This window comes from Quercus suber, unplaced genomic scaffold (genome assembly GCF_002906115.3).
Source record: "Quercus suber isolate HL8 unplaced genomic scaffold, Cork oak 2.0 scaffold_5, whole genome shotgun sequence".
Taxonomy (NCBI): Eukaryota; Viridiplantae; Streptophyta; class Magnoliopsida; order Fagales; family Fagaceae; genus Quercus; species Quercus suber.
In genome coordinates this window covers 424,518-442,139 of record NW_027069471.1, presented here as the reverse complement: position 1 = coordinate 442,139, position 17,622 = coordinate 424,518, and the positions used below count along the sequence as shown (strand labels likewise).

At 34.1% G+C, this 17,622-nt stretch overlaps 1 pseudogene; it reads left to right on the top strand.

The window, feature by feature from the left end:
* Positions 1 to 4,721, top strand: part of LOC112027320 (L-type lectin-domain containing receptor kinase IX.1-like) — a 34,372-nt pseudogene extending 29,651 nt beyond the window's left edge.
* Positions 4,722 to 17,622: the final 12,901 nt, after the last annotated feature.

Here is a 17,622-nt window from a genome sequence, read left to right as displayed (position 1 = left end):
TGTTATTGTGTTTCATGGATTTGTGATGGGTATTCAGCTTTGCTTGGTGTATGTGTGGTTCTGCGTCTTAATATAGGTTTCAGGAGTTATATGGCATGTATTGTGTTTGAGTTTCATGGGAGAGGATAGAACAATCTAAGCCAAATATAAACACATCCACAGCAGTAAATATAAGGCAAAGGTAAAGGGAAAGAAGATGCAAACACACGGACAACACACGATGTGTTATCGAAGAGGAAACCGAAATCCTCAGCGTAAAACCTCTCCGCCGCCCTCCAAGCGGTCAAATAATCCACTAAAGAATGTAGTTGGGATACATGAACAGCAGAAGACCCTCCAAGCCTAATCTACCCAAGTACCTAAGCCCTCCAAGCTTCTTGCTCCAACGAGGTTACGCCGAACCTATTTCTTTTCTAGCTTCCTGGATTCCGCTACTTAACCATAGCATCAACCAATGTATATTGGTTCCTTTCCAAACTGCTTCCCAAAGCACCAAATGGACCTTCTCACAAACGTGGGTGTGGTGAGACAAGGGTTTAGTAAATGACCTCTCAAGGGTATGACAATGGAGAGGAAGAGAGTAGAGGAATTTGTAGAGTCTCTTTAGATGAAGATTGGGGATGAATCAATCTTGTATTTCTCTAGGGTTTTCTCTCACAAAATTCTCTCTGGAAGCTCTCTCAATATGATGGGTATAAGGGTGTATATATAGTAGGGTGAGAAGGGAATGCAAAACGCCAGTTTTTGCCAAACAGGGCAAGTTGGCGACTTGATCTCGCGGCTTGGCCAAGTCACAAAATCAAGTCGCGACGTAACGGCCTGGTCAGACTGGAACTTTTGTCCTGTAGCGTGACAGCTGGCGCGACCCTTCAGCTTCCCAGTGTGCCTCTCATGTGACTGCCTTTCGCGGCTTGCCAGTCGCGAACCACCCGCGAGTCCTAGTCGCGAGACTCTGTTTTTCTTGCACACTCTTGATCCTTTCTTCACATCTTCTCACACACTACCCTTACAATTTTCCCACCTAAATACAGGGTTACTAAGTGCTAAATTACAAGCAAATTGGTCACGGAATAAAGCCAATTAGATGGTTGATTAAATTCAACCTTACAGTAAGATATATTTCTGATACCAGTCAATACCGGTGTACCGTTTCGAATTTACTGCAAAATAATATATATAAATATATATATATATATATTCATAACATTTAAAATAAATAAATTTAGTATCCTTTTAATAATTTTTTTAGTAGTATATTTTTTTGTAATTACTAATATACTAATTAAGTTTATAAGTTATAAGCAGTAGATAAGAACTATGGCTGAATTGGTTGAAGGGAAGTTGTTAGTGAGGAAATATTTTCTTTTTTGTCAAAGGTGAAAAAAATTAAATAATATAAAAACTATGGCTTCAAATGAAAGAATCAAGAAACAATAAATACATCACCTGCGTTTTTTCTTTTCACTCATTAATACTGCTGCATTTTTTACTTTTTCCTCTCCACATGTTTCTCTCTCTCTCAGTGACTGGCATTCACATCTTTCAATAAGAAAAACTATTGCTGAGTCTTTTGATATCTTTCAATAAGAAAACAATAAATACACGTTTCTCTCTCTCTCTCTCTCTCTCTCTCTCTCTCTCTCTCTCTCTCTCCACACGTTCCTCTTATGTTTTCACTCTTTTACAATTTCTTCTCCAGTTTCAAATTTCGAACGATTTTAGCTCTCTCTTCTTAGAGCATTAGCATTGAGGAATGCTAATGCCAAATCTAAGGGAAATATAGAATTTTAAACCCCAAAACCATTTGCATTGGGGAATGCTAAATAGCAGTATTACAAATTTTTTTTGCAATACTGCTACAGTGCAGTTCTAAACATAGAATTGCACTGTAGCAAGTATTGTAAAAAAATAATAATATTTTATTATGTAGAGAGAGGAGAGAGATGGGAGAGAAAAGATATAATTTTGAGATATATTATTTTAATGAGTAAAAGAGGGAAGTAGAAGTTTGGGATGTGGAGATAGTGTAAAATGGTATAGTATAATGATAAAGTGACTTTTTAGAATTGTAAAATAGTGTAGCATTGGAATTTTCCAATGCTAATGCTCTTAACTTTGTATTTTGAGCTTTCAGTTTTGTCTTGTTTCTCTCGTTCATATTGCTACTTGTGTCACCGTCCATCACCACTCAAGATTCAGTGAGAGGCTGTTGGCTTCAGTGAAAAAAGAGACGGTGAGTGCATGAGGTGATTCTAACTTCATTTTGCAAAGCTATTGTGCATTTTTCTTTCATTTTTCTCTTTCTTTCTGCTGGGTTTTCTTATCTTACTTAGATTTGCACCATCTTGCCCTTAAAAAACTACCAATATTACCCAAAAAAAAAAAGCATTTCATGTTTCGGCCCGGTATTCATTTACTGGTCGAAACAGCCGGATTTCGCCGGTACGGCCGGTATTTTTTCCGGTACGAAATAAAGGGGTTATTTGTACCGGTTTAATAGCCAGTACGGTACAGAATTGACTCCCCTTTTTACATATAAAGGTCGCTGCAGCATCTATTTGTCTTTAGAATCTTTTCTAATTAGCTTGCAAACCGACGTTGACTGACTTCTTTTTTCTTTTTTCTTTTTTCTTTCTTTTTTTTTTTTTTTTTGGTGACTGGAAACGTTGACTGACTTTGCTTTTAGAAGACTTAATACATACTACTTAAGTAACTTCGATTTATAGTAGAACTGCAATATCTCAATCCCAATTACACCTCAAAGTTCCAATAATGGGTGTTTGCAACCTCAATTCCAAAGTTTCGATCATCACGATCAAATATTTCCGATTTCGACAGCTTTTTATCCTTCTTTTTTTCTCTATTTATGATCTATGCACTTCTTCCATATACATTTACAAGTGCTATATCCTTCAACTTAACTAGTTTTAGTAATCAAGACCTCAACATATCATATGAGAGAACTTATGCCGATGAAGACCAACAGATCCAACACAAGGGCCTAGAGATGATAAAAGGCTTATATTGTTGAGCCATGTATTTTAAACCCTTGCACATGTGGGACAACTCCTATACTACATACTAATCGCTCTATCTACACATCAATTAGATCTTGAAAATATTAGGACGTGTCAATTAACTTACAAAACTATTAATTATAAAATCTTGTTATTGATTTATTTCAAAAGAAAAAGTACAAATAATAATTAATAAATTAATGCTTATAATGCATCGTTGTCAACCTCTATTATCGATATTTCAATTTTTTAAAATCTTTGAATAAAGAACTTTGCCCTCTCCCTCAGTTTGAATCATGGTTCTGTCCTTGAGGGAAAAGAAATGAAGCTTGGATTAGTTACAATTCTAGTTCATATAACTTGAGTGTTGTCTTCATTGGTTTGAAAAACAATGCTACTGTAAATCAATCGCTTTCATATATTGTTGATTTGAGAGAGGTCCTACCTGAATCGGTTACTTTTGGATTCTCAACCACAACATGATATCTGGATTCTGCATCACATGCTATTTGTTCATGGTATTTTAGTTCAAGTTTGGAAATTGATAATAACAATACCAACCCAAAAGTTCCCAACAGGAACATATCCATGTTAGCTGTGCGGTTCATTGCATGCGGATTTATTTTGGTTGGTGGGTTGGCCATGGTTCTATTTGCCTTGTGGAAGAGGAATAAGAGGGATAACAAAGAAGATCATGCCCTTGATAAAGAATTCAAAAGGGGAACAGGACCTAGGAGGTTCTCTTACAATGAATTGGTTCATGCGACAAATGATTTCAGTGACAAGGAAAATCTAGGCCAATGAGGATTTGGTGAGGTTTACAAGGGATATTTAAGGGACTGAGACTCCATTGTTGCTATTAAAAGGCTACTAGAAGGGTCTAGACAAGGGATAAAGGAATATGCATCAAAAGTAAAAAATTATCAATCAATTGAGACGCAAGAATTTGGTGCAACTCATTGGATGGTGCCACGAAAGAAGTAAAGGACAACTATTACTCGTTTATGATTTCATGCCCAATGGAAGCTTAGATTTACATCTTTTTAGAAAAGATACCTTATTGATTTGGGAAGTGAGGTACAAAATTGTACAAGACTTGGCCTCAGCCTTGCTTTACTTGCATGAAGGATGGGAACGTTGCATGTTGCACAAGGATATAAAATCAAGCAATATTATGCTTAATTCAAATTTCAATGTCAAACTTGGGGATTTTAGATTAGCAAGGCTTGTGGACCATGCTAAGGTATCACAAATTACTGATTTGGTAGGTACCAAGGCTTTATGGGCCTAGGATGTGTCACAACCTATAGGGTTAGTAAGGAATCAGATGTCTACAGTGTTGGAATAGTTGCATTGGAGTTAGCATGTGAAAGAAAACCAATCAATCACAGTGCCCGAGAAGATCAAGTAGTCATGTTGGACTGGGTTAAGGTGCTCCACGAAAGAGGAGAGGTTCTTAATGCAACTAACCAAAGGTTGGGTGGATGTTTTGATGAGCAAAAAATGAAGTGTTTGTATATTTTAGGGTTTTGGTGTACTCACAGTGAACACAATAATAGGCCTTCAATAGAGGAAGTAATTCAACTGCTCAATTTTGAAACTCCATTGCCTCTTTTACAATTAGATGCCCCGGGTACTCCAAGAGTGAATGAAGCTACATCTTTTCTTTCAACATCTAGTGATGCTTCTTATTCTAAGGGATGACTGTAGGGATTAGAGACTTAAAATCCTACTATATGTTTTTTTTTTCTTTTTAAATAAAAGTGTTGCATTTTCTAAGTTTATATGTGTATGAACATTGGAAATTTTGTACTATAATATTCGCATGCAGAAGATCTAAATCATAATTCCTTATAATCTCATAAATTTTACTTCATAGTTGCAATAAGATTAGGCATCTTGTTTGATAAGACTATAACATATCAATTATGATGTTATGTCTTGAACATGAAAGTTGAAACTTCTAATTGATATGTTGGTATATTTGTAATACAATGAACTAAACAACTGTGAATTGTTATTATACCAACTACTATTATTTTCACAAATAATCTCACAACTATAATATGACAGGCAATAATGTAAGGCAACAATCTCCCAACTAAAGTTTGTATTTTGATTTCTACGTAAGTTAGAAACTTCAAGTCCTTGAGAATTAAGGAACTGAAGAAAATAATTTTGTGTAGTTGTGATGATGGACAAGCATCTAAGGCTAGCTACCACAAAATTTTTTAAGGTGGTTGGAGATTATAACTCAAAATCGAGTGATATCTAAATGCCAATAATTAAAAACTTGTAAATATGTATAATAATTTGCTTTTGATAATACAATATATCATGTGTGCAAATGTTATTAAGCAACAAATGCAAAGTTGCTCCGGAATCTCCTCTCCATGCCCTATGAACCTGCTCCGAGATTAATCTTGTTTGGTGACTTTGGTCTGATGCTAATGCATGGTATTTCTGCATGTCCATTCAGTTCTTGGATTTCATGGAACTCCTATCCTGGATACTGCACCAGAACAAGAACTTGGAGTTGTTTGCCTTTACCACTTTGTCCATCTGGACTTAAAGGAATCAGGTCCGATCAGCTCAAATTGGGTGTAGTGTGGACCAAATTGCCCAGTTATCCAAGGATCGGCTTAAGGAGTTTAACTCAGTCCAGCTTCCCCAACAACCTCACCCACCATAGCTTCAAGTTTCATGAAAGCCTCCACCTTCGGATTTGTTAGGACATATGTGTTTTACTTGTTAAGAACATATGTCATTCTTTTATATAATTGGCTAATCCTTTGACAAAATGCACTCAACTTGTAATTGAGTAATTCTAGATGTTTTTAATACTTCAAGAAACAAGATTTCAAGATTAAGTGTTGAAGTCATCAAGTCTGTCCAAGAAACAAGCTGAAGAAGTGCTAAATCATTAAATCTCGACACTTGCTCGATAGATGCTCGACAACTTCTATCTATCGAGGTTTACTAAAATTAGAAATTCTGATATGATTTCTTGAAATCCCTGGATGTGTCTATGGGCCTTCTTTTCTTCTAACCCTAGGCATATAAAAGGATTTTTTTAAGGGCCATCAAAGCGTTCACAAGTTGCACAAGTATTGAGCAAACTCTGTTCAAGCAAATTGTGACCGAAGACAAAGTTTTACCCTAGTTCATCTCTTCTAAAGAAGTTGATGTGTATGTGCACCTTTGGGTTTTGTGACCAAGCATCTTCTTGATCTTTATCGTGGATGAACTGAAGAACTTTACAGCCAACAATAACTCTTTCTAGTTGGCGATTGAAGTCGCGCACTGAGATCTGCACAAATTGGTTAGTCACGTACTTGGGAGCCATGCATCAAAAGGGGGAACTGTCACTACAAAACAAGTCCAATTGGGTATTGGGGTAATGGTTCAACTGTAGGTTGGTAAGGTACTTGGGATTCCTTTACTTATAACCGCTTGTTATGATAATAGTGGAGTTTCAGGAGTGGTGACCTGAAAATCACCCGGTGAGGTTTTTGCCGTCAGGTTTTTCCCATTCGTAAACAAATCACCGTGTTATTTATTTTTCGCTGCATAATTAGTTTATTGGTGATTTGTTTGTGCTACCACGCGTTTGCATGATAAATTGATTAATTAATAACTTGGCTAATTAATTAATTAACTTCTATCACAAGGGGTCATACGCTTTTGGCCTATCAAGATTGTTTCAAGATTGATTTTGATAGAGCACTCTTCCCATGCCATGCACTTGAATTTGGCATTGAGGTTGGGATTGATAAAGCTATTCTGGAGGGTGACTCGGTTGTCATCATGAAAGCTCTAGAGGTGGATGGATGTCTCTCCCTTCTTTTAATCCTCTAATTCAGGATGCTAGGGTTTTTTCTAGGTCCTTTAATCAACTACTGTACTCTCATGCTATAAGAGATGGTAATAAACATAAACTGGCCTATTGTCTAGCTCGGTATTCTTTTAATATATCAGATTATGTTGTGTGGATGGAGAAGGTTTCACCACAATTTTCTTCTATACTTTCGGCTGATATAACCTGTTTTCACTAATAAAGTCTTCAATTTTTCTTCTAAAAAAAAATGAATGAAATATTTTCTTTTGTTGCCTTTTAAGATCTTGTGCAAGTAATAATTTTATTATTCACCTTGACAATAGAGAAATTGTTTCATTAATTCTTGTATCCGCCTCACTGCGCCTTACTTAACATTCTAAGTTCATCTTATTTATCTATTTATTCCTTCAAATAAATAAACACAGGGACAGGCCTTCTTAGACAAGTTCTTAGACCAAGGTAGCCTATGAGCCCTTTAAAATTTAAAATTTTATTATTAGTAATTATAGACATATATTTGAAAGTTTGGATCCAAAATCATTTGGCAAAAATCCAATTTTACACCCTTTATGTTAGGTAAATAGTTATTTTTGTCCATAAATTTTACCTTTTGTCATTTTAGTCCTTAAACTTTCACATTCATGTGAAATTGGTACTTTCATCCAATGTCGTCTATAAATTTCCATTAAGTCCAATAAAGTGATTTTGCGTCAAATGTTGTTACACCTGCTGTTTTATAGATAACAATGGACAAAATGACCAAGTGAACAAAAATATAAAAGTTTAAGGACTAAAGTGTTAATAAATAAGCCAAATTTAGAGACAAAAAATGACAATTCATCCAAATTCAAAGGTTTGATTTTAGCCAATTTTATATTAAATTATGTATTTTCATTAATGGTAATTTATGAAAAATTTAAAGAATTTAAATCAATTTCAAATCTGTCGGAATTAGTTTCAAATTTTTAGGAAAATTGACACAAAACTAAATTAGATTTGAATTCTAATTTAGGACAATTGGCATAAAATTATAGATCAATTAAAATTTTAAAAAAAAAAATTGCATAAAAAATTGCCTAATTTATAAAATCGCTTCAATGTGAAATCTCATTCCGTCTCCATTATTCTAGGCAATAACGAAGTAGAGAAAAGCAAGAAACCATAGAGTAAACTTATGTTTCACCTAAGGCTTGCTCATAAATCAATTTGCTAGCCATTAAAAAGAGAGAAAAGTTATGTTTAGAGGAAAAAATTTTGGTTTTCTAAAATAAAATGTGGTTACCTCGGTGATATACAAAGTTTTATCAATGGTTTATCCTTTTTCTCTACTTCATTACTATCCATAATAGCGGAAATGATTTCTCAAAAAATAAATAAATAAATAAATAATAGTGGAAATGAATAACTGAAATGGATAGGGACTTCATCAAATTGAACCAATTTTGTAAGTTCAGGATTTTTATTGACAAAAGTAAAACTCAAGACATTTGAAGTAGGATATAAACTTTTAGCCTTTAATGCAATTTCCCCCAAAATCTAATTGGATCCTTTATTGAATTTATTAATTCACTGAAGCAATATGTTCGTAAAGTTAATTGTGAACAATTTATCTTTCTTTCCTTTTTTAATGACGCATGTAAATATGTGACGGTAACATATTTGGAAATTATTATCAGTCAAGCACCATTTGGTCATTATCAAATATCAATTAACTTAACCACGTCTCTAGTAGGCAAATTATGAAAATTATTATCATTAAGGAATATTTAGTAACACTCATTCCAAAAAGAGTCCAAATTTTATTTGTCATTCTTCTTACTCGACTTCATGCTTTACAAATAAATAAAAATGTCACATATCCATCTATTTAATTAAATGTTATTTAAATTTATACCTTTTATGATTTCAATTGCCTAAATTAAATAATAAAAAAAATAATAAAAAAGCTATAAAAACTCATAATATTCTCTTGTATCACCAAACTGCTCTATACATGGAGAAGTATGGTGGCAGCAATGCCTATCCTAAAATCGGGGTGCTGTTGGAGGGTGCGTGATGGATTAAATATTAGAGGTGCAGAGGACAAATGGACTCCAAACCACCCTACTAACAAAATCCTATTTCGAGCCATGATGGAGGATGAGGACTGGTATGTGGCAGATCTGATTGACCCGGACCTTAATTGGTGGAACCGTGGGCTCATCTATGCCAAATTCCATAGAGTTGATGCTGATGCAATCTGGATGGGGTATTCTCATGCAAGTCTCTGGGTATCAAGTTGCAAGACAGATTGCAAGGGAGCCTAACTGGACTGAATGCTCAAGGGCGGCTTGATGCATTTGGGGGCCTAAGGCGAAAATTGATTATCTTGTTTTATATATAAAATTACTATTAATCAACATGAACTGTATAGAATTTTTTTTTTTTTTAAATAGTTTATAAACACAAAAAAAATTTGACAAAACTTTTTACATTTATTGATGTAGCAGATTGATAGTAGTCATTAAAAGCATGATGTCAGTGGTGAATCTAGTTGAAAACTAGTAAAAGTTTGCTAACTTGATTATTGTGAAAAATGTTGTGAATTTTTTTATAAATTGCTTTCTTCCTGTTCTTTTTTCTTTTAGAAATGCAACATTTAGAATATTTTTTATGACAAATCTTAGGTGTTAAGTTGCTTCTTGTTTTCTAGTTGAACCTACCACTAAAATTATTTTTTTTTTTTGTTGTCAAAAACAACCTTTAACAATTTGTTATTAAGATTTTTTATAAAAATATTGTGAAAAATGTTGTGGACATAACATTTCTTTCTCTTTTTTATTTATTTTTATTTGATAAGAAAATATTATTTTATTTAATGGTTAATATTTTGGCTTAATTAATACAATTAGTTAAAATTTAGGGGCATTTTTTTCACTTGGGGCCTTAGGCGGCCGCATCAATGGCTTATACCATTGAGCCGGCCCTGTGAATGCTCCACGGGTCCAGCAGGAAGGCAAGTATGGCAGAAGATTTGGAAGCTTGGAGTGCCAAATAAAATTAAGTTGTTTGGTTGGCGTGCTTGTTAGGAAATTTTACCAACCCGTGTGAACTTGGCAAAAAGGAAAATCATTTCTGATAATCTTTGTCGGTGCTGTGCGAGAGAACCTGAAACTGAAGCACATGTCTTGTGGGAACGTGGGGCTGCACAAGCTGTATGGGCAGGATGTGTACCTAGGCTCCAAAAGATGCCAAACAGCCACGGCAATGTCATTAAGCTTTTTGAGACTCTGTTAGGCAGACTTGAGAACTCAGAGGTTGAGTTGTTTATTGTCCAAGCTTGGTTCATATGGAACCAGAGAAACACGATCTTATATGGAGGAAGCTTTCAGGATCCAAAATGGCTAAACAAAAGAGCTAGCAACTACCTAAGGGACTATCAGCAAGCACAACGGGAACTTGTTATTCCTGCAACAACAACAGGGAGTACCATCTGGCAGCCACCACCACATTAGAGCTTCAAACTCAACTTCGATGCGGCTATCTTTGATGAGCAGAACTGTACAAGATTTGGTGCAATAATCCAAAACTACAGAGGAGAGGTGATGGCTGCCATGTCAGCCAAGGGACCGCTGGTGACAACCAGTGATGAAGCATGAAAGTTCAATATGGGTATGAAACACCCTTGAACGTTTAAACCCCCAGATACAAAATACCAATTCAAGCTTTATATCAAACAATTAATGTACAGAATATGATAACAAGCTTATAACAGAATTGATAAAACAATCTAAGCCAAATATAAACACATCCACAGCAGTAAATATAAGGCAAAGATAAAGGAAAGAGAGATGCAAACACACGGACAACACACGATGTGTTATCGAAGAGGAAACCGAAATCCTCAGCGTAAAACCTCTCCGCCGCCCTCCAAGCAGTGATAAAATCCACTAAAGAATATAGTTGGGATACATGAACAGCAGAAGACCCTCCAAACCTAATCTACCCAACTACCTAAGCCCTCCAAGTTTCTTGCTCCAACGAGGTTACGCCGAACCTATTTCTTCTTTAGCTTGCCGGATTCCGCTACTTGACCATAGCATCAACCAATGTATATTGGTTCCTTTCCAAACTGTTTCCCTAAGCACCAAATGAACCTTCTCACAGACGTGGGTGTGGTGAGATAAGGGTTTGGTAAATAACCTTTCAAGGGTATGACAATGGAAATGAAGAGAGTAGAGGAATTTATAGAGTCTCTTTAGATGAAGATTGGGGATGAGGCAATCTTGTTTTTCTCTAGGGTTTTCTCTCACAAAATTCTCTCTGGAAGCTCTCTCAATATGATGGGTATAAGGGTGTATATATAGTAGGGTGAGAAGGGAATGCAAAACGTCAGTTTTTTGCCAAACAGGGCAAGTTGGCGACTTGGTCTCGCAACTTGTCCAAGTCGCGAGTTCAAGTCGTGACGTAACGGCCTGGCCAGACTGGAACTTTTGTCCTGTAGCGTGACAGCTGGCGCGACCCTTCAGCTTCCCAATGTGCCTCTCACGTGCCAACTTGTGGCGGCTTGCCAGTCGCAATCCACCCGCGAGCTCTAGCCGCGAACCTCTGTTTTTCTTGCACTCTCTTGAGCTTTTCTTCACAACTTCTCACACACTACCCTTACAATTTTCCCACATAAATACAGGGTTACTAAGTGCTAAATTACAAGCAAATTGGTTACGGAATAAAGCCAATTAAATGGTTGATTAAATTCAACCTTACAAAGCAAAAGCATTAGCTTGCAGGAAGGCGCTCAAATTCTCAATCGATGCGGGTTTTTGGGAGTTGATCATTGAAGGTGACAATGCGCATGTTATGAAGAACTCACCATCAATGCGCATGTTATAGATGATGTTAAGTGTCTTATGTATGGGATGCAAAATGTCTATGTAAACAGTATTAGGAGGGAAGGAAATATGGTGGCTCATACTGCAATATGGAAAAGCCCTAGTGTGGCCAATTTATTTAGAATAGCTTTCATTAAAGTTTGGTATTGTAAAATGACCCTCTAGACCAATACCATCCATTGAAACACCACCTCTCGTGCTTAGAATATAGGTATCAACAGTAGAATTCACATCACTTGACACACATTAAATTCATGCATAAAAAGTGTTGCTGATGGATCTGACATGTGTGCTATCTCATAGTATAGCAAAAAAAAAAAAAATAATGTGTGCTATCTCATAGAAATGCAATATGGCATTAGGGCCAAGTCGTTGCTCATAGAAATCAAAGCGAAGCATTTCATTGCTAACATCCCAGTGTATTAATTCGTCTTTGTTCTTGTTCATTAATCATTATACTTTGAACACGTGAATTGACAGCTGATTGTAATTCGGGACCTGCAAGGTTACGTACCCATTCTGGAACGATATGAGAATCTATGTTTTAGCATACCAATTGAAAGTGCTGTCGGTGGATATTGAGTTGGTTTCAATAATGACATTGCGAAGGGTCCATTTGATAAGAGATTTTTAATAACATTATTTAAATTTTGTAAAAAAACTTGTAGGTAAAAAATATGTGAAAATATGTGTTGTGGTGTTTAAACAATAGTTTTCGTCATTTAAACACCGTTACTAAACAAAGCCTAGTGTTTTAGACTGTGATACTATCAACTTTACCAATTACCATAGAAACTTTATAAACTATTGCATCAAAGTTTAAACACAAGACCAAAAATACTAAGACATTTATTTTTTATGTTAATAATGTGGAATTATTCACATTTTTTGTCTTGTCACCTTTTAAGGGTTTTTTTTTTAAAATAAATTTAAATTAAAAAAATTTCAATGAAATAAGTGTCCATTTGACATTCCTGCTGGAAGTAGAGCGATAGTCAAGGATGGAACCAGGATTTCAACTGAGAGGGTCCAAAGTATGAACCAATTTGTTTTTATGAAAATCCAAACTAACATTTATTTAATATTTTTAAAAAATCAACAAATGAAAAAAATAGATTAATACCTACATCCATATCAATTTCACAACAAAGACTAAATTCTAAACTATTATTGATTATAATATGAACCCACTACTAATATTACTTTTTCACCCACTAATTATAATTTGTCAAATAGAATTTGTTATGAAATTGTTGTAAAAGTATTGTGGACATGGCATTACTCAACAGAAAATAATTGTTTCTTAATAAATGGGATAGACTATCAAAATGGAATTTAAAATGCTTTTAAATTTCAAAAATTAATAATTGATTCATTTCCTATTAAATTTTTTAGCAATTTTCCTTTTAATTCTAAAATAAAAAATCGTATTCCATTATATGCCCAGTATTCTTCTAAAAAATATATACTTACGGACACAATTTTTTTCAACAAATTTCAAAATTGCTAAGGTAGACACAATTAATATTCATGAATTCATCACTTTTTTTCTACCACTCATGGTCAATCACTTCTCCAATTGAAAAATTTGTTGCGAAAAATATGTTGTATCATTATTGTTAATAAAGAGAGAGTGTATTGTATTTGATATAAGGATTTTAAAAATTAAAGACCAAAAAAAAAGACATTAATTCAATTATTCAAGTAGTATAGATAAAACTTTGCTAATATTGACTCATTGACTACACTATCATGTTTTCTTTTTCCCTTTTACTTTTCTTTAAGGGTGCGTTTAGATACCGCTTATTTGGCTGAAAACTAAAAACAATAAAAAAATAATTTTTGGATTATTGTTCACACCAAAAATAGTGTTTATTTGCCTATTTGCATTGTTCATGTCCCATGAACAGTGCAACAGGCACTGGTTTAAAAAAATTTTAAAAAAAAAAAAAAGAAAAGTCTAAAACACAAATTGTCCAGACATGGACGTGATCCAAACGCTCACTAAATCTTAGGGGGGCAAAAACCCTTTGGGCCCTAACATGGGTCCATCCCTAACTATTGCTGTAGAGTTTTTGTAATACAGTAAAGCATGAATCCTATGCTGTAACAGGGGAAACTCATTTAGCAAATTAATGGGAAAAATGCCTCCAAATAGCACTTTTATACAAGATTAATTGTGAAAATATTATGATTTTTAGAAAAATCTTCAAAAAATAAATAATAAGAACGAAGATAACTTGAAAGGAAATAGACACAAGCACACACAAGAGAAAAACGCACAAAATTTACGTGATTCAGATTTTTGGCCTAGGCTGCTCCAGCCGCGTGCTGTAAATTTTACTAAGAAATACGAGGAATACTAATGGTACTGCAATGACACTCGCTAAACCCATACCCAATACACCCCAATTGACCCAATCGTACAATCTCTCACAACATACAAAGAGAAGTTATTTTTCTTTTCCGCAATTACCGCACCACTCCTCTGTCTATAAAGAGAGAGAAAAATCACCAAATTGTCGACAAGCAATATCATGCGTGCAAGAAGGGTCAATGTCAGTAAGTTTGTTCCTACAAGAAAGTCCATAAGTGGGTTAAATATTTCAAGCCACCTATTCCATGTAGGCAACCAGGTACGTTGCAAGAAGAGTTGTAAAAATTTTAGCATTCAGCATCTAAAAACCTAACTTTATAGTATTTAACACATTGCTTTACAATACTCTTAACATCAAAATTTATATTTTTTTATCATTTTATTTAAATTTTTTTTTTATTATTTTTTATTAATTTTTTATTCTTTTTCTCTCTCCCTCTATCTCTCTCTCTCTCTCTCTCCCACAAAAGAAAAAAAATATATTAAAAAATTATAACATATTGCTACAATGCGCTCTAAAAAATGAGAGCTCAGTGTAGCAAGATGTCAAATTTTTTAACATATGGCATCTTTGATGGAATAGGTTTTTGTGGTTATAATGATAAAATGTCAAGCAAATTTTTATTGACCAATGTCAAGCAATGAAGAATGCAGAGTTGTGCTTCCTGATATTTGCTATCGCCTATGCTTATGGCATATCTCAAAAAGTGCTGCAGAAAATTTAACAAGGTATTATGGGAATTCTGAATTTAAGAATAGATTTAATAAAATTCTTTATAATTGTGAGACAGAAATAGAGTTTCAGTCTTGTTGGGATGCCTTGCTTAGAGATTACAATTTGATGGGCAAATAAGTTGCTTAGCACCTTATATGAAAATCGTGAAAGGTGGTGTTCAGTTTTTAGTCATAACATTTTCTCTTGCCAAATGAAATCTTCATCCAGGAGTGAGAGTACAAATAATGTTTTTCAACATATGGCATGCAAAACAATGAGGCTAACAGAATTTGTACATGAGTATGAAAAAGCTTCAAAAAATATGTGCACAGAAGAGTTAGAAGAAGATTTTTGTTGCAAACAAGGTACATCTTTTCAAATAGTCCAAAATTATGGACTTTTGCAACATGCATCATCTATTTATACATGTACAATGTTTAAAAGATTTGAGTTAGAAATTACTTCTACCTTGGGGGTCACACACCAAGATGTTAATTCTAATGGAGTGTCTTCCACCTATAAAGTCATTGAAGGAGGTGGTCGGAGGGTTCATGTTGTCTATTTTAACTCCTCAAATAATGTTGTAACATGCAGCTATAAAATGTTTGAAACATTGGGGTTAATATGTCGACATGCTTTGCAAATACTTATTGTGAAAAATGTAACAGAGCTTCCTGTTCAATATATTTTGAAACAATGGAAAAAAGATGCAAAGAAAGATAGTGTTGTATGTGATCATGCAAAATTAGCCAATGCAAATGATGAGTTGTCAATGACATCACATCGTAATGAATTAATGCGCTCAGTTTATGAAATTTTCACAAGAAGTGTAGCAACAACTCGACATACTAAAATGTGCAAAAGAATAATTAGAGAGATGATAGAATTAGTTGAGAAAGATATGGAGGTGTTAAGTGTGGCAAGAGATGATGGTGAAAGAGAAAATAGTGTTGTTGATAATACCATCTCTGGTGATGTTGAGAAGACAAATTACTCACTCAATAATTTGCCTATATTAGATCCCCCATGTGTGTGACCAAAAGGAGTCACAAATGCGAGAATGAAAAACAACATGGAGAAGCGTAAAAGAAAGGCATTAAAAGATATTACGAGATCAAGTAAGTATTTTTGTTTTTAAATTTTAAATTGAAAAAAAAATGTTAGTGCAATGATTCAATTATTTATTTGTTGTGAATAATGCACAATCTTTCCTCTCTTTTATTTGAACAATTGCCCACGAGAGGACTTTAAGCAAACTCTGGTCATGTTAGAGAAGGTATTGGCTTTTATCTATAAATAATTTTACACAGTCAAGTAACTCTTTAAATTGGGGTAACCTAAGTTTGCATTGGTCGAATTTTTTTTTAGTGCCCTTTATTTGTAGACACTTACAATTTTCTTATATATATGTCATCTTGTCTATATTGCCTTTGGAATAGTTGTCAATAATGTACTATAGCCCATAAGTCCTATAAAAATAACATTATTACTTGCAACTCAGCAGTAGGGTCTTTTCTTCTGTTTCTTTTGTTTGGGTTAGAAGAGCCTGCAACTCAGCAGCCCATGAAGCTGCAAAGCTAGCTCTAAGACCCCCTGGTTTATGTGTTTCACTAAGGATAGTCTGCCATTGGTGTTAGTCAAAGTTTGTAAGGTAGACTTCCCCCCTGTTCTACACTTTTTTAATGAAGTTTCATTGAAGTTTATCCAAAAAAAAAAAAAACATTATTACTTGCATTGTCAATAATGTTAGTCCTATGAAAATAACATTATATGCCTTACAACAATTGTCATTAATTCACAAATCTCAACATATGCACCACAACGTACAAGTCTATGCCAGTCGATGCACTCATCTAGTGTATCCATGGATGAGAACTACAATAATCAAGTATGATCTAAGCCCCTTGCATCCTCCTTTTTTATTTACTTTTAAATGATTATACATTTTAATCTCTTATAGTATTTTATAGGTATGCCATTCTCTAGGCATGCCAATGACCAGTAGTTCAAATCATTTTCAACTATCAAATAAGGTACAAGTAAAAAATAAAATGAAATGATTTATGCACTTGTATTTCATTTTTATAAATATCTACCATTTGATGTTGAGATAATTGGAATGTAGATCCCTTTTTCTTATTGGAGCGGTGCTTTTCCAAATGTTAGCTTAACAAGCATGCTTCAAAGTAACGATTGCTTGAATCATTTAAGTCAGGTTAATATACTTGCTATTTTAATTTTTTGTATTCCTCATTAGTTATGTTTATTTATTTGTATCAATAGTTATCACTTTGTTACTAATAACTGAAAATGTCCATATCTAATTTTGCAAAATTCTTTCTTAAATGGTTTTACGCAACTAAATCTAGGACAAAAGTGATTTGACTTGAAAGATTTTTGATGAGTATTCAACTCAGAAGATTCTTAACAAATATGCAACTAACAAGTATAGATTGATGATGAGAGCAGTGAAAGCTGTAGGAAATGTTCTTTTTGTATATTGAAGGCAATGAAAATAGGCTAATTTTTAGGATATGTTAGAATGCGTTCATTTTTGTAAATTTTCTTTTGTTATGCATTCTCATCCTCTAGACAAAAATTGTATTATTCAACAATGTTCTTCATCCAATTGAATATAACTAATACAAATGAAAAGTATTTTCATTTTAACAATGATCAGCTTCTTTGGCATCATAATCTAAACTCTAGCACTATGTCTAACCTTATTGACCATTCCGCACACACCTGGAAACCTGATTTAATCCGTTCCTTATACCCTCATACTATTAGTGCTAAAATTCTTAAAA